Below are 21,557 nucleotides of genomic sequence, written 5' to 3' on the forward strand. Positions count from 1 at the left end.
AAAGAACAGCATTCACCACAGACAACTAGTGGTACAACAGTGCATAAACATTTTGGTATGTCTATCTACACTAAGAATTCTTCACACTTCCAACACTCCCTTTCTCATTCCACTAAAGTTCATGGGAGTATTCTCCCTTGATTTCAATGGAATTTAACAGCTAACACTTTTTAAAACAGGTTTTTCCTTTTAAAAAAGAAAGTAACCTCTAAAGCGAAATGGGAGAGAACCTGCACCAAGATACCCTTCAAGCCACTAAAGCAGCAGCTCACAAATGCACCTGGCTGTTTGTGTAACAAGGAATCCATGTTAATTTGTCCTGAGTAAGCACCTGAATGTAAGTTTTTTAGGCTTTATGGACTGGATCAGCATTTTTTATCAGTGAACCATCATGTATTATTAAATTAGTGTTACTTTTCTTGACAGCTATAACAAGGACTTATTAACATTTATTTCATCCAGAAATTGCTATTCATTGATATACCAAATATAAGTAGAAAGTCCCAACAGACAAGTTACATAAAAACGGAAGAGGGAAAGTAATAATATATCGCTACTATTTCCTTAGTAGTCAATATCATCATTGTAATAACAAGGAAAGAAGCCTAGCAGGTTGGCCCAGGTGTTGCCTGGCTGCTTAGCTCAAGGCAAGATCACATCAAAATGGGAGGGCTAATTCCTCAAAGATAAAGTCTGTGTTAACAAGTGTAAGTGCCCATGATCTAAAACAAACATTGGCCCCACACCATTTTTCGCAGAGACGTAACTATGTGTGAAAGAAAAGGCAGTATTTACAAATTATGGTCAATTAAAGCAAAATCTGAAAATTACAGTCATCTAAGAGAAATGATGGACTCGGGAAAATCTGGCCTTCAGCAGCAATCATGTCTATATCTATATTAGAAGACAGATTCAGTCTTTAAGGTTTTAGAGAAGATTTTGTTTTCTTTCTTGTCAACACTTGTAGCCTTCTACATCGCTGTTTTCATGACAGCCAGCCCTCCACATAGCTAAGTAACAAGAGCTGTCCTCAACAGAAGCCAGGCTCACCCTGTCAGTGAACAGCATCAACATTAATGTGTAATTAGTATACTTATTAAATCTTAAATTTAACCATACAGAAAGTGAACAGTGTGACGTTCATATGTAAAATACGCCCTTTTTCAAGTGTGTTTAAATACTTTTAGTGATATTATTTAGCTGCCCACAAAAAGTTCCTAATGGCAATGAAATGGGACCAGAAAGGCAAGGAATGGCAAGAAGTTCTATCTATTCTGCTGTTGCTCGGGAATAAATTATTACACCAGACGTAAAGCAAGTGAGATAAAGAACTCCTACCTAATTTTATATTCATTTTGGGGTATATACAAGACTAAAGACAGTGGAAGACAGTGAAATAAGCCTAAAATATCATTTTAATTAGGCCCTCTTTTAGTAAGGATAAAATAGTTATGAACATACAGAACGTCCTTATAGGACTCAGATTTACTTCTCCTCATCTTCCAAACAGAACAACTCCAAATCTTTCTACAACACTCCTTGAAAGATGCACAAATCAAAACAAGTTTTCTTTTAAAATGACTTGTTTGTAAACTCATCTCCCAGACACACTGGATTAGCACAAACGTACTGGACCTTGAAGGGAAAACATTCAAAACGTTTCTTCTAGCCACTGTGCCTTTACCGTGGCAGGATCTCTTGCACCCTTCCCAAACCTAAAATTTAAAGTGTAGTTCAAGGACCCAACTAAAACAGAATTATCCATAACGTACCTACATTGAGACTGCTGAGGTACCCATTCAAGCCAGTTCATAACTCAAAACCAAGAAGATGGGATAAAAAAATTAAAAATAATTTTTTTTTAAAAAAAAAAAGGAAGGCACAAAGATGCTGGCTTTTAAAGATGCCAGTAAAAGGCACAGCTTATTAGCAGAATCAGAAAATCACGCAACACTGAACAGCAGTACACTGATAAATCACTTCAGCTGGCACCAGCAAATATGTGCTCCTCCTCTTGAATGGAAACCTCAGCATTAAATAAAATAATTCCATCACATATAAAGCTGCCATATGTGAACAACTCATTTTGGCAATTAAGAAAACCCAGGTGGCTCATGTTTGTTGGTTTAAAAAACACCTTCTCATTTAGCAGCATAAATCAAGAATAATTGCATTAAAAATTAAAAAATCAAACCAGTATGGGAAGAAAAGCAGATCCATTTAGTTATATAGAAAACAGAATCTCATTCTCAGGGGAATCTCTAACACTTCAACACTGATTTCAATGTCAAAAGAGGAGGCAAGTCAATATCTAATACGTTGTAATGTAACAGCTAGACCTGACATACAAGCTGAAGTTTGAGGTGCTTGTTCCCAACTTTCCTATCAAAAAGTAGTCCATTGACAAGTAACCACGTACTAAGAAAAAGATGTAACTATCAATAGGTCATACCTTAATCAGGAGGATTGTTTTATAAGCTTTAAGACTATTGTATGCCCGGTTTTGTTAATGAAGTGTGTTAACAGTTCTCATTCTTGTCACATGTCACAGTAAAGCACTGTTTCCCCAGGTCCTAGCTTCTTTAGTAGCTTACTCATGGAAGGAGACTATAAGGATTTTCTTATTATGAATTAACTAAGACATAATTATATAGCTTTCCCATGTGTATGAAAAAAATGCATTCATGATTCATCTTCCAAGATAGTGTCTCTTCATCCCAGAACTCATTTATATTTATGCCATATTATAAATGTTCCTTACAGCAGCTACAATGTATTTATCAACAGAAACCTTGAGTTTATTCAGATATATGCAGAGAAATGTGATCTATTCTGCTCCTTTTTCTTCACAGGCATAGCCAGATTTCTCTTTTTCTCTGAGACCTCCGGCATGATGCAGGATCAATGGCAGCTTTTTGGCTTTGGGTCAGGCCCACAGGGCACAGATATAAACAAATCTGCCCCCTTGTCAGATCACAAGTAATGGTTCTTGGTAGAATAAAAATCAGCCTAATAATTCATTCAGAATTTTTAATATTTTTACACAACCTCCATGATTTTGAGTTCTGTAGTTCCTCACAGAAAGCGTAAACCAGCTAATAACACAAAATGTGTCACGTTGGACCATGCAGGAGTCATGAGCATCACATCTTTTGTCTTGTGACTCACGTCTGCAAGGTTCTTGGCCACTTTCTACTGATTGAGAAAGTCCTGGTAAGGTGAGAAAAGTTTCAGAAAACCTGAATACTTGAAGACTGTCCTCAAGGCTACTCTGATATGGCATGGTGTGTAACATGGGATCAGACTGCTATGAAAAGACCTGTGAGATGCCTTCCCCTGCATGCAGAGTTACCATCCTTGCTCCTGTCTCGCTTTCCGTTGCAGAATATCTCTGTCCTTTTGCTTCCTGACTCTTGCTCTTCGACTTCTCAGAAATGTTGGTAGCTTCTCATGCCCTATCTCATCCATCCTAATTAACTTGAGACAGCTGACAATGACATAATGCACTCTACATCCAAGATGACAGGTTATCTCTAGACAAGTAGATATAACTGGGGAGATCTTTCGAAGTCATTAACTCCGCATGAAGAAAAAAATGTCACTTTGATCAGAATTAACCTTGCAACAGACAAGAAAATTGTACATTATTTGAGGTGTATGATACACAGGTGTGAGGAAGAGTTTGGCTGGCTGAACCCTACTTGCCAGCATTATGCACACAATGCTGGCTGTTGTTCATTTCCTGGGGCAGATGGAAATACCACTTAGGAAAATCAAGCAAAAGCCTTAGCCAGCATGGAAAGTGATCTCCTAATTAAACAGGTTAATCTCTTTCTCCCTTTTACATAAAGAAAGAAGATGGCAATCAAGCTGTAATCTTACTGCTGAAGGATGTGAATGCCAGTGTCTCCAGTCTCTCAGGGTGAAGTCTGGGGATGACAATTATTGTGAAAAACTGATTTACCTCTGTTTTTTAACAAGGTATATATATACAGCATGTGCGCCTGAAGAAAAGCTTTTTTTCCTAACAGCCATTTTCCTAGCAACATTTGCTGGTTTTTCATCTGCTATTTGTGCATGCAGCCTACTTACTCACATTATGTCCCCTAAATAATGCATATCTTTCTATTTATTTTCACTTAGCTGGCTGAAATGGGTTTTCTTGAATAAGCAGCATCCATTTATGAAATGCTGCAATAAAATTTAACACATCTTCCTGATAGCATTCTGCATCTAAAGAAAGTTGTGAAGAATTGAGCTTTATTCCAGGTAAATCAAGAACCTTAAAATAAAGAAAAAATTCATAGCAGAAAAGGGGAGGGGGGGGGGGGGGCGGGAATTCCCTTTAAATTTAAAAGACCTTAAGATGGCTGACTGGTCAGGGAAAGTGCTCAAAGACTGGCAGTCTATAAGCAGTGTTGAAGGGAAAGCAAGACTGGCTAAATCCAAAGGATTCAGATTCAGCTCGTGCTTTCCTATTCACTTCAATTAACCACCCAAAGACTGTTAAAAGCAGTGGGAAACAAAGCTACAGCATTAGCTTTAATAGGTTTTAGATCAAGCTCAAAATGCTTAAAACATGTGCCATAGGTCAGAGCTCCACATTCTGCTCTCAGCTCTGCTATTCACCAGTAAGAAAAGCCGTCCCATCTTTCTTTGCCGTTGCTTTCTTCAGGGCTTCCAAGGCGGCCTTCCACATCTACCTGTGGTCTGTACAGCATGACAAAATCCTTGAGTGAAAGCAAATACATAAATGCAAAGGGTGGATATTTGTTTAGGAGTTTGCAGTAAGTTATATACACTGCCTGTACTACTCGCTGCTCATGAAGCAGCTCTGCAGGAGTAGAGTACACCCACAAACTGAAGCATTCTTCAAATTAAAAGCAAGACCTGACTATTTTGTTTCATTGCAATTCTCAGGGTTTTTTTTGCTTTGAGGTGCTTTCTTTAAATACATCAAGACCCCAGTCATAACAGAGGTGACAAACACCACCATGTTCCAGGTCTTACATGTATTTCCTTGTTTTTCTTACTATCCAGCAATTCCTTCTGCACTTAAAAATGAAAAAAAAAAAAAAAAAAAAAAGAGCAAAATTTTAGTTTTCAAATGTGAGATTAAATGATAGCCTCAACATTCAAACACTGGGTGCAAATGGCTGATGGACTAGTAGACTAAAACATAGAGACACTGCATCATCATATCTCTTAGAGGACTTTCTCTGGGCTAGTGAAATTTGCTGCAACTAAATACATCTCTCATAGCCATGCACTTATATAAAGGAAATTTACTGTCTTTCAAGGAAAAAACGATTTCATTCATTTTTATTTAGATTTCTCAAGCCTGATTTGAAGCAGCGCTTTGAGGTCCTCCCCCATAAGCATGTCAGTCTGTCTCAGAAGAGGGACACATTTAGAATAAATTAAACTATATTTATAAATGCATTTCTGAGCAGCTTTGCTCTGGCATATATTTCACTACATAGCACTTCAGTAGGTATTTAAATTCAAGCTTTAAAACGGTCTCAATAATAATCAAGAATGGAATTTATAAGTTAAAAGGGAACCATGGTCAAGGTTTTTTTGCTGAATCAGAGTCTTGAAATTTATTCTATACAGTGCTGATAATCTCACATATAATTACACTATACAGTGTATAAAAACATTAAAACAGTCCCTGACCAAAGGTCTGGCAGTCTAATTAAACAAAAGCAGCAAAATACAAGAGAGAAAAGAAATATAGAGAGGGAAATTGAACTAGAATAGAAACCAAGATTTCTGATCTTTAGGTTATCAACAAAACCATATTTCCTCCCCAGGCAAACTTTACTAGTTATTATAACAGTTTATGGGGAGGTACAATGTACAGAAAATGCTAATTTTGATTTCTCAGGCTCTCCTAGCGAATTCCTTGAAATCAGTTGGGTCCAAATGCTCCTCTGAGAAATTTAAGCCTTTGAAATAATTCTATTTCATCTCTACTTAAAAATAAACAAAATATCAGTAGCTCTACATTATGCCTTAGGCAAGAGTTTTTAAATTTTTTTGAAAGAATTTTCAAATAAAGGATGGAGATGAACCTAAAAAAAAAAAAATCATGTAAACCTGTAAGTTAAATACATATGCTCAAATGCAGGATTCAGAATCTTGATTAAATATTTTAAAATCTATTATACATACATATAGTGATTTCATATTGTTATATATTATATTACAGGAATAGTAATTGGATATTTATAGAAATTGTGGAATACCTTTTGATAAATAGACCGTAACATCATATACAAGGATTCAGCACAATAATTTGAAATATCCTGGAAAAGAAAATTGAAACCTGCAAATTCCTTTTTGCCAATTTTCAAAAATATTTCACAATGCCCAACAAGTTTTTGGCAACAAAGAATTAGGCTGCTCACCTAGCAAATCAAGCAGAATGCTCTTGGTACTCTAACCATGGCTTTTACAGAGGAAAAGGAGCTTGCCAGAGAGAAGCCCACTAGACAAAAGAAATGCTTTATCCAGTGAGTACTTTACAGTTATTGACAATGTCAGTCATTCACCGCTTGCCAGAAAAAGTGAATCATATTGAGTCATTCCAAGATCAACAGCATCCATTACTATCTGGCAGTAAAAGATAGCTCTTCATTACTCATGGGGTTTAATAAGCACTGCAATGTCAGTTCCTATCTCCTGGCCAAATTCCAGTTCAGGTAATTGCCTCCTGCCTCCCTAAATTCCCTCTGCAATTCCCTTAAGTCAGATACTCTTCAGCTTGCTCTAAGCTGCCCATGCACTGTTAAACACTAGAAGTGACTACTCTCAATGAATGAATTACACAGTGAGCCAAAATCTCCAGTTTCCTCCATCTAGAATTCGCAAAATGCCTGCACATGGTGAAACATAACTGAAATTTTCAGTAGAGCACACTGGCATGCATGAAGCATTTTACTAAATGTTACTGGGTCACTCAGTATGTTTTAATTAATTCTGAATTCCTTGAATGCATACTTTATTGTGCACTCCGGTGTTTTGCCGGCTTACAGGCCTCAGCCAACAGGATCATAGCCAAAATGAGATGTGTTATACTTAAGTGTATTTCACTGCCATATCAATGGGACGTCTCATGAGCCCCAAGCACGTACTTTCTTCAAGCCTTCTAAATTACATGACCAAATTGTGCATTCTACTCTTCTCTGCCACACACACAGTGGAGAAGAAAAGAAAAATCAGGATGTGCCAAAACTTTCTGTTGTAAAGCATTACATTCTTACCACTCCTGGCCAGCTGCTCTCATTTTACCATCTATTTCCATCACCTCTTCCTCTCAGACTATTACATGCACAGCACTCAAGGTCAGTGCCAGAACTCCACTGGAAGTTCCTTTGAAATTAAAATGAAAGAGAACACAACAATAATGGTCTAACTGGAATGAACAACCAGTTATTTTTGGTATACCTGTGTGGTCAGTCTCTTTTGGCTGTGGAAAGTATGTTTCCCAAGTAACTGTGAAAATTACAGATATAGCCCTAGAAGTCTGCATCTCCAATATACATAACCCTGAAAAACAAGGGATCTCTAATGTAACTAGACAAGATTTAAGCAGAAAAAAAAACGTTCACTATACCCTTCTGATTTGTTCCTCAAAACTTTCAACTACATAATGTCAGTCACTTTGCCTATTGGCTAAATTCTGTACAAGAATGAAAACAGGATTCATACCTAGCAGAGATCTTGTCACTTACATTGACCTTTACATTGCAATCACAAATTATTTTTCTCTTTTGCATTTTTTTATTGTCATTGTTTTGGTTTTATTAATTCAAGCATTTTGATAATAAAACATTAATAACTTTAAAATAATTTCAAGTGCTGTAGAGACACTTGATTAAGTCTCTGTTACCAGTAAAACAAATGGAGAAAATTACTTCTGTTCTAAACAGAATATTCGAAGCTCCAGTTTCACATTTGGTTTAGTCACAAAGACATGCATTTAGTCCACGATACATCATCATCAATTTTTTATTATTGCATTTCAAGGTTATCAACATGCAAGTCCTTTTCCTTTTAGAATAAGTACTACTTTTGTCACACTTTCATTTGTTTTTCAATCCCTTTCTGAATACCTTGTGTGAATTCTGAATTCAGCTTCTAAATACACGATCTCAGAGGGCAACAAACAGATTTCTGGAGAGTTGCAGAGGGGAACCCCAAAGAATATATGGCCATGGGAAAACACCATTTCCTTTTGATAATGAAGTGTCATCTGCAATAGACTCTCACTGAGTGAGACTGGCACAGCAGCTTGTTTTCCTACAGAATTAATGAAGAAGCAAAGCCAAAGTGTGTCGGGGTGGACAAGACAGCCCAATCAGCTCATCATTACATCAACTGTGTGACACACTACAACAGCACTCCAGAAACCATTACAATTACTTCATTTACCTGTAGCTTCTGCCAAGAAATAAAATATTGCCACTTGTAAATATCTTCCACTGCCTAGTTTCTGGGTGCTTCGATTTCTATCTAAATACAAAGAAGCAGGACAGAAGAAACAATTTCTAAATGAAGTTGTTTAAATACATCAAACGTAGTTTACAGAAAATCAGATATAGGCCAAAAAAATTTTGAGGAATAAAATCAAGCACATCTTTTTAGAACTTCAAATGCATTTGTCAGGCCAAGAGCTCAATTCTGCATTACTTTACAAAAAAAAAATACTTGGAAAACGTGTTCCTTTTATACTGTCAATCTGTTATGACAGAAATCCCATTTGTTTCCTTCAGTAACAAAGATGGTCAGTCCAAGACAAGGTCTGAAGCTTCCCTGGAAGTGCTAGAGCTCCTCTTAAAAACAGGATGATGCTCACCAGGTAATTTTCAAAGTAAGAGCAGGATCTAAGCATAAAACACCTTTTAAACTGTGCCCATCTGAAATCATATCATAAATAATTTTGTAACAACAAAAAGAAACCAATCCTCCTTCTGTTAGAGAGGAAGATGGGCTTTCCATCTGAGGCAGCGGCACTCACGTTGGAGGTATCTGGGCACAGGTCTCAGCTCTGACAGCACTATTACAATGACAGCTGGGAAAATCATGTGATACTCTGAGCATCACTCCCTCTTCTTGCAAACAAGAATCTCCAAAAATCTTTCTTGTCATGTTACTTTAGAATATAAACTCTTCATGTCCAGAAACACCTCACAATGTATAGATACAGTGTCTAACCTAATAATGCTCCAGTTGCTGCTGGATGCCAGGTGCAATAGAAGTGATAACCAGTTGCTGTGCATGCCAGATAGCATGAAAAAAGAAACAGACCAACCTATCACTTAAGCCCCTTAAAGTGAATTTAAATCATTTCAGCAGTCATTACAGGACACGATATTTTTTTCTGGTGTTTATTTTGACATCATGAATTCACTTAATTTCTTGCAGTCACAAGGTTTTAGAATATAGCTGTCAACAAATAATTAACTCAAAAAGAAATTAAACCTTTCCCTCCACCTCTTCTGTTTACAAAGCTTAAAGGTAACTAACAAAATGACCAGAATTAAACACCTATTTTCTAATTATAAACTAATGTATTTCCATCAGTAAAATCCAGCTTCTACCTATAAAATGCAAGTACTGCTGCACTGAGGACAATGCCAGTTAGGTATTGATAAAGCCCTTTATGGATTGAGTTCATCTGTTCCACAGGTTTTAAACCTGGAGCACGACACAAAAGGGAAGTCAAAAATAAAAAAGGAAGGTAAGATTACGCAAACCTGCTTTTTGAAGTGCATGATCAAGACATAGACCTAAGTGCATCCTTGAGTCACAGCTTGTGTCTGGCTCTACTTTCCAGGAACTACATAAACATCTCAAAAGATGTATGATGCATTGCTACACTCTACAGACATAGCGCCCAGAAATGCAGCAGCCCCTTTCCAGGAACAACAAGCAGAAAATACTAGGGCAGTTAGATCTCAGGGAAGGGAGGAGAGAATGGCTGAAGATTTGTTCTTTATTGCATGGTTGAGGGTGGGACAGGGGCTGTTCCGCATTTAGGTGTTCACTCTGTCTGCAAAGCCCCTTGTGCTAGTCATTATGTTCCAGCTGGTACAAAGCCTCAAAAGTTCTGTCACAAACCATATTCCAAATGAAATCACCACAGATCTGGGAGATATTGCAAGGCTTTCTCTGATAACAGAAGGTAGGGAATATCTACCCTGGCCTGCTCTGTTATCCCCCATGTTTGTTGAAAGGAAAACAAAAAAAATAGTTATTAAAGTCATTATTTATTCATAAAACTAGAATAAGTAAATGACATCAAAAAACCTTGACTATTAAAGACTGGAAGGGCTTCTAATCAAGTGATACTGTTTTCCTTTGGTTATATATGGGTGTGTTGTATAAAATCAGACATGATGTAATGTGACATGCCAGAACAGTGTGACTAAGCACAATAAGCAGTGCAACAGAAATCCTTACGCACACATTTCAATCCTTCTCTGGTACCAGACTTGCAGTTTTCTGGAAGGTTCAGGAAGTGTGGGAGCTCTTTGTTTTGTTTTCAGCCCTTATCAACCCATTGCCCTGCAGAGTGAGATGAAAAAACATTCTGCAAATGTGCTGGATAAAAATACTCTGCATGTATTTGAGAAGATTTCAAGATCTCTCTTTATCTTAAGTAACAACATAGCATAAGGCCAAACACTTTCCTTTTTATTATTAATACCTTTTTTAAAATCTATTAAAAGTGCATATAAATAAGCAAAAAATACCACAAATATTGAATGATAAACCAGCCGGACTTTAAAAATTATTGATTTGCTATAGCTGCATTGCTGTTAGGGGCTTCTCTCTCATAGATTGCAGCAGGAATAAAATGCAAAACCTATCCCCAAAGACAGACGCTCAGTCTCCACTGTAAAAACAAGATTTTCAAAACAGACGTGCAGCTGAGCACTTAAGATTTACAAGGGTAAAGAAATACAGATTTTATATAGCAGTAGGTCACTTAAAAGACATGACGTTATAACTCAAGGACAGAACAGTAGAATAAGGTGGGGGGAGCACTTGAAGACAGTGGGTTCAGAAGCAGTAAGGGCACAGGCACCACTGAACTGCACAACTGGCAAAGCACAGTGCTGTGGAGCACAAATATGGCCAGTGTGCTCCACTGCACTCCAAAACATGAAGAAAACAGCCAGCTACTCATGGCTGTTAAAAAAAGACGATCCCTACTGCAAATTATCTACCACAGACTAGAATAAGATTCCAGCTCCAACTGGTAGCTGAAATGGGGAAAGTATGATCTTTACTGAAGAATTTCTTTACTGAAAGGGTTGTCAGGCCTTGGAACAGCCTGCCCAGGTAGGTGGTGGAGCCATCATCCCTGAAGGTGTTTAAGAGACAGGTAGATGTTGTACCTATGGACATGGTTTAGTGGTGTTGACAAAGCTAGGACAAAGATTGGGCTCGACGATCTTGAAGGTCTCTTCCAACCGAAACTGTTCTATGATTCTATCTTCCCCACTTATTTACCTCTTCTTCTTCTTCTCTCCCCTTTTTCTGAGTGTCATTAAAAAGAAATGCAACTATTCAGTTAAAGGCTGTTGACAATAATTTCAGACAAGTCAGGAAATCACCCTGTGCAGCATTCCTAACTGCGTATTGATATTTTTTTTCACTTTAAGAGCTACTACTTGCACTCTCCCAGCACAAGGTCAGGACCAGGTGTTCCGATCATATTCTTGCAGCAAGGTGCACAGGGCATTCAAGGACTTTGCCTAGGAAGCAATATTCTCCTCAGAACACACACATGCTTTTGTCGGAGGCTTGCTCCCCACCACCAAGGACTGACTTTGAGCCTCCTAGAGCCTGGCTGCATCGAGGGATATATCCTGCCTGCTGCACTAGATGAACAAGCACTGCCTTTGCATACCCTCCTCTCCACCACCACCAAAAGCAGCCACCTCTTAGGAACCAGTCTGAGCACATGCCCCCTCTTTCCCCGCTACACAGCCAACCAGCCCTACACAACCTTCTTCAAAATAGATATCCTGGCACAAAATTTGGCACCGCTGTCCCTGCCAACACCTATGAATAGAAAAGGAAAGTCCAGGAAACCCTGCTGAACAACATGCCAGCAGGACATATGGTTTTGAAATAACTAAACACAAAACATTTTAAATTATGTTAAACTATGCTCAGTAATTATGCCATCAGCAATGCAACATTAAGCCTCAGTCTTTACTTCAACACTTTTCTTAATCTTATCTGTCAAAAAATAAATAACAATAAAGCACATATAAATGTAATAGAAAAAATAGTGGGATACATCTTGCCCAAAAATCCAGAATCTAAAAAATTCAAAAACTCAGTATCTATAGCACAACAGGGGGAAAAAAAAAAAAAAATTAAAAAAAATAAAAAAAAAAGCTCATCTCAAACACTCAAACATTCAGTATCAATCAAACAGAAGTCAGAAGGGGAAAGAAACAAAAAATTGGATGAATGGTCCCTGAAAACCAGGAAGATCTCAGTATACTGTCTATTTTATTGAAATCTGCTTTCCTCTTTCAAAGTCAAATAATTAATTGAGAAGTGATTCATGGTACACATGAATTGAGAACAGCAGTATATTTCTGTCACTGTGTTTTTGCATTGAAAGAATGGAACGGCAATCTATGATACAGTAGCAAACAAAACCTTTGTTTACTGCCAGCAAAGGCAGCACCCAGAAATACCCTTTTACCTAACCTATACATGATCAGAAATCAGCTACAGTTATCACATGCATACCACAAGGGTACGCCTACACCAGCATATTCAAAATGAAGACATTGTCAGCAGGTAGCAAGGCACACCTGTACCTCAATTCCATCAAACTCATTGAGAATGACAATTTATGATCAGAGTCATTTTGCTAAATCAATTAAATGGTCCACTCTCTTACTTACTAATTGCACTCCAGAGTGTAAAATCATGTTTCACAAAACAAAGTAAAGATTAACTTCTCAGGGAAAACAGTCCTTGATCATTTTCACTGATGTCATTTGAAGCGATTGGTGCTCAACATTTCTGGCAAAAAGGAGAGTCCTACCAATCTCATGCAGCTGTCACTGAAATCAGCAGCAAATTAACAATGTATACGCTAGAGCTTCAAGGTCAAATGGCGGTTTTATACCAGCATCTCTTTGGAAGGCAAGAAGAGATCAGCTCCTAAAGTATAAAACCACCCAAACCATCCTTTAAAACTGGAGGTCACATGCAGATCACAGTTTTAAGACTTTTTGATCTTGGCTCTGCATTACAGAGAACGGCACGTGATTTGCCTTAGCTACTCTCTGAACACCTTGCCATTCTCATTGTCTTCTCTGTTGTCCCCGTACCTAACCTTCTTTGTCAACCTCAGAGAGAATCTCTTCAATTTCTGTTCACGTAGAGTATTTCTATAATACAGTTCTCCTTTTAGTGAAATGTCTTGACTCTCACAATAACTTTTTTGCTGTGGGATAAAGAGGGATTAACACCACACTCAAAATCTGTTCTACATCAAATTGTGTCAGTGTAATAATGCTCCACAGAGAAAGAAAACGTGACGGTGTCCAAGCAGATTCCTCCTAGCACTCATAACCACCCCAAACACATTTGTTCTTTGATCATGAAAGATCAGGGCAGTTTTCAGTCATAAAAATTATAAAGAGCTGGTGCTTTTAAAATACTTCTAAAAAAGAAAAGAAAAAAAAAAAAAAAAAAAAAAGATTCCTGAGTATAGGTGTTACTGTTACTCAAGTCTTTAGCTTGAAAACACATATTCAATCTTGGGAAAACATGTTAGTCCACTTTGGTAACTCAAGTCTGCAGAGACATGATTCTCAGAATGAAAGTTCTCTAAACAGAAGGTGAGAGCTGAGCCTGAGCGTGGTCTTGGAGCAGAGCTGATTTTGTTCTCCAGAAAACAGTGGGATGCTTGGGCTGAAATTGATACGTGGAAACTGCTGAACGGCAGCTTAACTCACTCCAAGAACCTGAGGGTTTAGTTTATAAAAATAGTTTAAAAAGTATGTACACTAGGAAGCGAATCAGCAAGATTCAGGACACTCACTGCCACTTGACAGAGATGCAAAACCACTTTTTTAATAATATTTACTGCTATATCCTATTCCTATTGATTATGGCAACACACAGTGAGAGCTTTATGAAGTAGAATTGAATTTGCCTTACAATATACCGAATACTGATCACATTGTGTAAATACTGCTGCACTGTGCCATTTCCTATGGGATGAAGACAAACTCTTTTAATCTCGCAAGGGGTAATAAAGATTATCAAGCTCAGAAGTCTGAATGCTTTGCATCTATTCCTCTTTGCTGCAGCATACACTCACAGTCTTGCCTGGCAGCCAATTAACTTGGTGGCCCTTGGGAAAGAACTTCTCACTGCACAAATGGACATAAAGGCTCTAGTCTCTTTAATATACTTCAACGTGAAAAATACTTTAAGGTTTATGTTAAATAACTTACTTTATTAACTGGTTTTATAGCTTTTATGTTGTTTTCCATCTGACCATATTGCTACAGTGGCTGCACATTATGGAGTGCTCCCGTCAGCAAGGGTTGATGTGCACACCAAGGGCAAGCCTTTATTTAACCTCTGTGCACTGGGACTTTATACTAAAGGTACCTTTGTGGAGAGGTGCTCCTCAGAGTTACACAGACTCTTCAGTGAGGACACAGGAAAAAACATAGTCTATATACTTTGGTCCACGAGCTTGAGGCTCTAGGATACTCACCTCTTTGTTAGCGGATGAAGGCAGCTAAGAAACACAAAACTTAAACATACATAAACATACACCAACTCTAGGATGCACAAAACTTTCTCATAACCAGCTACCTGAGACAGGTTTAATTACATTAACTTCATATGCAGACTGACATCATTAAGATAAAATATAACAATTCCTCAAGAATTGTCAGAAATCATATTACACATAAAATCTTAGATAATCTGGGAAGAGATTTACAGGCCAGATTTTCTATATCTAAAATTACCTTGTTGTAGACATCACAAAACATCAAGAAAAAAAGGAGTAACTATAGTAAATGTGTGAAAATATCCTTATTACGTTCTGTCTGTGAAAACTTCTGTTTTGAAAAACAGGGCTACTTGAAAATTTGTCACAAAGACTTGTTACAGTTTTTAGTCAGAAGGGGATTACGCTGATTACGTTTGAATTGGTTGGTTTGTTGGGGAGCTTGCAAGAAGCCATCCTGATGCCCTTCCTCTGAGACACTCCAGTGAGAAATGCAGAGTTAACAGCAAGAGAAAATGACTGTGCTGCCCTTTGCGAGACGGGATGGTTGGACAAATGAAGGCAATTTATCACACATACCCTAAACACACACCTAGGACCTAAGCCGTACTTCATTTCTCATCGGCTGCTGTTGCCTTCCATTCCTCACACAGCTGCTGAGCACTTCCTGGGAAGCTCCATGCCTGCATCGACTTCTTTCAGAGTTCCCCATCTCATATCTCACCCTGTCTCTTCTACTCCTAAATATCTTTTGTTTCCTCTCTCTGCAGTTTCTTAGGTCATTAGCCCCACTGATTCATGCCTACACTTTATCCCTTTCATAATCAACCCCTTCTCATGCTCCACAGCACTTCATTAGTTCCCTCAAAAGCAAACAAATACGCAGTAATACTTCTTGCTTCTATTTGAGGTTTAATTTTCTCTTTCGTATCTGCTTTTCATAGACAGATGCACCCTTTTCTCTACCTTTGCACTGACTGCCTCTCTTTTTTTTTCCCCCTCTCTCACCTTTAAATGTTCTTCGTCAATATACTCAACCACAATTTGGTCTGTGCAATGTTACCAAAACCAAATCAACAAAAAGACAACAATCATTGAGTCTTGCTTCCCTAACCATCATCTTACTCCCTTCTGTTTGCCCTCAAGCAGGCTCTTTATTTTGCTGCCTATATCTGTGACCCTCCACCTTTCTCCTTTGTTTACTTTTAATTGTGTCACTAATAATCTGTGTAATTCGCTGTCTGGATCTTGCAACATATCGAAATAGCTTGAAATCCTCCTACAATCCCACAAGCAGAACCCAGAAAGGGGTCAATACTTTCCAAGAATGAACACCAAGTTCACTTCCATGTCCTTCTCTTCTAGGAGTCATCAGAAGTCTTCATCACATGTTGCATGACTAGGACTAGTCCCAGAGGTTGTATCGAAACTGGATATGCCCTAGCCTGAATTTATGGCAAATGTGAACCAGCGCTACTTCCTCCTTTCCTGGGGAATGGATGGGAACAACTAGTTGATCAGAACATGAGCCTGGGTCACACCAACGTGCATACCTGCAGGGTGGTTTAGATGCAGCCTGAGCGTGTATCACAGCTTTCATGTTTCTTTTGGATTAACAGAACCACCACCAAGATATTAACCAATCCTTCAGGCATGCTCTCAGTATGTACGAACTATGAGCCACTAAAAAGAACATTCATAAAATATTACAGCTGGCTGCTACATTCTTCAAACTGTTTTCATTCCCTTGCTGTGTCTGATTGGACTGATTCAGGCCCTGAACTTGCTCCAGGATTTGTGGGCTCTTCTGCAGCCCCACACTGGAACTTAGCAGAGACTATATACACCAGCTTAGAGAATATAGGGCTTTAAATAACCATATTTTAAGAGCCAAAAAATTATATATTTATATATATTTTTATATACATATATATATAGTTTATAATGAATTGCATATATCTAAAATTGCTTAGAAATGGCAAGTAGAGACCATCAGCATTGGTCAGCTAAGTGATGCTTTTCATAACATCCTTTACAGCATAGCAGATACTTTAAACAGGGGAGATACAAGTACCTCATTGCCAGTGGTCACGGATTCTAAAATAATAATTATATTCTTTGCCTTTCAAACTGTCTTCTTATGACCCCATTTTATCCCAAATACTCAAATCATTTTGAAGCCAACATTAATCTAAAAATATATGCCACTGAAATTAATGCATTACCAGATAATAGGAGTCCAATGTATCTCAAATTTAAAGAAAGAGTTCCCTAGAGTGATAAAACTCCAGCAACCACCCACAGCTAATTTATTTTATATGTATGTACATGGTTCAAATTTTATAATATCCCAGCAGAACAAGGCAATCTTAACCTTGACTGGATTATTATAATTTCCAAATTGGTTGCCCATCTTGCTTTGTGCCTTAGGGAAGTTTGTATCAAATGCATTGTTAGAGCAGACAAACCTCTGGAGTGGGAGTTGCTTTGGTGAAAAATATTAAAAATGAGGAGGGCATTACAGCTTCAGCAATGTATTTTTAAACTATGCAACTGACAGCTGTAATCTTAACTAAGTTAACTGATTGAAAGATTTGAGCAGACGCCTAAACTGCTCCTTTTATGGTATCTCCTCCCTCTATGTGGAGGTACACTGTTGTGGGTGCCCTCAACAGTCATTCTGAGCCTGCATAAGGATATATAACTCTATAAAGTATATGATAGTACTGACTTTATATTATTTATATTTTATATTGTGCATATTCAAACACTGTCCATATCTAGTGTTCTGTGTTCTCTATGCATTAAAAAACACCCACCCTTATAATACGGTACCTTTCTCCACGTTTACATGTGCACACCACTAACCCTGAGAGTCTGCTTCAGTCCTCTGTATCGCCAGGACCTTCTGCTGACATTGCAAGATGCCTCTTACATGCAAGAAGTTACCAGCATCAGTATTTTTGTGCACACATATGAATTTCTATCACTCTTATAGCTGTTGTGGAAAGTAGCAACAGTCATGCAGTTACGTTTCTTAGCATCTCTGTAAATATATACACAAACTCTTTTTCATAGGTTTACAAGGCTTGCAGAGTTATGGAAACCTGATAAATGCATGCATCTGCCTTTCTGTTAAAAGACTTTCTGCATTTGTGAAAGGGTTATTGTTTTGGAGGACTGGGAGCTGCTTTTAATTAAACAAACCAATTTCACGGTTGCTTATTCATATGAGCAGATGCATGTAACTGCCAATGCTACTCTCAAAAAAAAGTGTTCTTTTGTAAGGGTTCCCAGTCCACCGGGCAATATACTGGTGCCTATCGTTTAAATATATGAAACTCCATTCTGCAGAATTGCAATGGGGTGTTGCAGGGACAACAGACACAGGTGCAAAAGGACAGGATTTGCAACTGTCCTCATCAGGAGGAGGCACAACACTGAAACATTTGAAACATGGCTTTGGAACGGCACTTAAGGCTCTCTAGGTACCAAGTCAAACCTCAGGTCCACAGGGAATCCATCTAATCCCACTGTGTGCATTCAGTAAAAGTAGCAAAAAATACCTGGGAAAGGAGGAAGAGTTTGTAGATACCACTACAATATAGTGAGAACTTCAGCAGGCGTGTATCACCAGCTGAGAGTCTACTCTCATGTTTATAGTTCAAACCTTTAAAAGGCCTTCTACAATATAATTTGCTTCTGTCATATTTTAAACTACATCAGCTAAATTGCTGCAAACAAGTATGTGGAACCTCTTATTTCCATTACAGCCAGACCTTCAGTATAGCTCAAGTCAGTTAGGAGTAGCCTTTCTTAACTAGATATGTCAACAACAATGTATACTGCTTTACTTTAACCAATGTAGTGAACTAGTGCAAATTTCTGTGCAGACAAATACTATCTTAACTGTCCTGTTATCACTGATCAGAAAATAGCAACATATTTCTAAATTAGTACTTCATGCAGCCTTTTGTCAATTATAGGTTTACCAATGATTCCCTTTACCATAATAAGACCTTGGATTGTATTATATATCTTTACTGAAACTTGAAAGATGCCTATTCAATAATTCTTAATAACACACACCCTGAACACATGCAGATAAGCCTTCCACACAACCTCACCTGGAAAGACCAACTAATAAAAAGGTCTTTACCTTGACTTTTCTTGGTCACATATGACAGTCACAAAAAGTTAGAGATATTTCATATATATAAAATACAAATACATAAAATATATATGTATTTACATTTACACAAGATGCCAAATTTCTCGGTTGGTTTGGTCTGGTTAGCACGAGGTGCCAAGAGACACACAGGAAGGTTTGAAAAATTCTGCTTTCACCAGTATTTTGATCAACTGCCCAAAAACAGAGAAAAGAAAGAGTTTAAAGAAAAAGAAATCAATACAACCCTCTCATGCAAGAGGTGAAATCAGATGCTTGTTTCGTCTTTCTTAAGAAGCTCAGAAAGAAACCAAAAGATGTTAATAAAACAGTGCTGAAGCCATCAGCCTCATCAGATAGCAGAGCTATCTCCCTACAGCTATAGATTGCTACATGCTTTATTTAACAAATTCCATTCTCAGAGATGCATATTTATGTGCAGATACTGCTGTGATTATATACTTACATGAATATAAATCCCCACCTAGAAGTTATCAAGCATTATCAACCTACATTCACATACTCATTCTGACTATAATTGTGGCAGACACAGAAGATTCCCACAGAATTTGTACATGAAAAACATAGCAGATTTTAAAGCCCATTAAAATGCACTTCAGCATTCACATATTATCTGACCAGAGGAGAGGGTTCAAAAGTAATAATCCTAAATTCCTAAAAATGTTTGCATCACTTCATATTAAAGCTATAATTATTACCAATAGGAGGCATTGGTTTTCATGTAACACTAGAGATTTGGCCAAAGAAGTTGGCACATCAGGAATTGAAAACAAACTGAACTTGTAGCAAATAAAAGTGTTATTTCTGTTGAACATAAGTTAGTGATGACAACTAGATGGAGACAGTTTGAAGAACAGAAAAAGGAGGAAAAGCAGAGCATCAGATGCCTATGAAAGGTATGGCACAGCCCTTTAACTAGATAAATTATTTCTTGATGGCATCTAGCAGCTTATAAAAAGAGACTAATGTGGTAGAACAGCAGAAAGAAGTCAACACTGGAAAGATGATCCACCTGAGAATCAGCACAACCACCAGGATTTCCCTACAATAATGCACAAAACCTAATCAAATCTCCATTTGCTAGACATGGGAGTTAATTTGACATACCATGTAAATTTTGATAGCAAAGTTACACCCTTAGGAGACATAGTGGGACACTCCATTTGCTTTGTAGTACCCTGGTAAGCAAAAATTACTGTTCAACCACACTGTAAGGGTCACCTTGCCTACTGCTTTCACAAACCAAGAGTGAGAGAAACAGCTTCCATCATGCAGCAGGTCTGACTGATGAAAGATGTGGGACTCAGCTGCCATGCAAAAACACATTTTCCTAAATCTGAACTAATTTTTTTTTGAGAAACAGCCACTATCGATGAAAATTTCTGGCAATGGAGAACACGCCAGAGGATGAGTTGCCCCTGCATTTCACTACCCTGACTGCATCACAACAAGCACTGTGACTTTCTCCACTTCAGTCCTGTATTCATCGGCTCTCAAATCCAACTGTTATATTAGCCCTCAAGGTCATACTCTTAAGTCCTTTTCAGGTGGTCTGTCCCCTTAAATTTTTCCACAGGACAGAGATTCCCATGCCTTAAGTGTGTTCAGCACTCCTTGCTACAAGCCTGATTTTACATTTGCCCATACTGAACACTGTCTCCACATGCCCAGCTTACCGAGTGATTCAGCATTACTCAGAGCAGTCAGCTTGTTCTCTTTGCCACTGACCCACTTCTTCCAAACTGGAGTTGTCTGAAAACTTAAATTTCTGATGATTTTGCATTTACCTTAGGGTTAAAAAGCAGTCCCTCTAGGCACTCCACCAGAAACACGGATCTGTAAATATTATTGTCTGTTTACAATCATATTTTGATATGCATTAGCCTGTTTTATTCCATTTAGCATGAGCCATGAAAATACCAGTTTTTAATCAAAATGCCATGGGATATTGAGTTCAAACCCCTACAGACATCTGCGACTGACTAAACCCCTAAAGGTGGAACATGAGTCACTGAATGAACCCCTACAATGGAACAACACTCAAGAGTAGATAGGCAAGGGTAATGTGCCTAGGAAGCTCAGAGAATAACACAAAGAAGCTGATTTTATCTCAATACAAAGGGGACCAGAGGGTGGCCTTTGATTATATAAACAGCTATCAACAACTGAGTGGATCAGCTGGCAGTGTAAATGTCTCCCTGAGTTAGCCAGACCAGAATGGGGTGAGTGAACACGTGGCTCAATAAGAGTATAAAAAAATGACTAACAAAAGACTCAAACAGAGCAACAGGCTTGAGATGGCTTCAACCTGTGTATTTCTTCCTGGCAACTGAGGATGCTCAGCATCTTGACAGTAAGCATATTGTTAAGACCAGTAATGGGAATCACATTGGTATTGTGAGTGAATTGTTTATTGCAACTGTTATTTTTTTCTAAGTGTAATTTACATTTGTATTGTATTTTCAGTATATTTTGGATCACTCTGCTAAATCAAAAATGGCATGCAACATTAAATATCTTAAAATAAGTAAGTCTGACATTAAACATTACACTCTCCATGCATGGAAT

This window comes from Leptosomus discolor, chromosome 2 (genome assembly GCF_034619465.1).
Source record: "Leptosomus discolor isolate bLepDis1 chromosome 2, bLepDis1.hap2, whole genome shotgun sequence".
In the NCBI taxonomy this organism is placed as follows: Eukaryota; Metazoa; Chordata; class Aves; order Leptosomiformes; family Leptosomidae; genus Leptosomus; species Leptosomus discolor.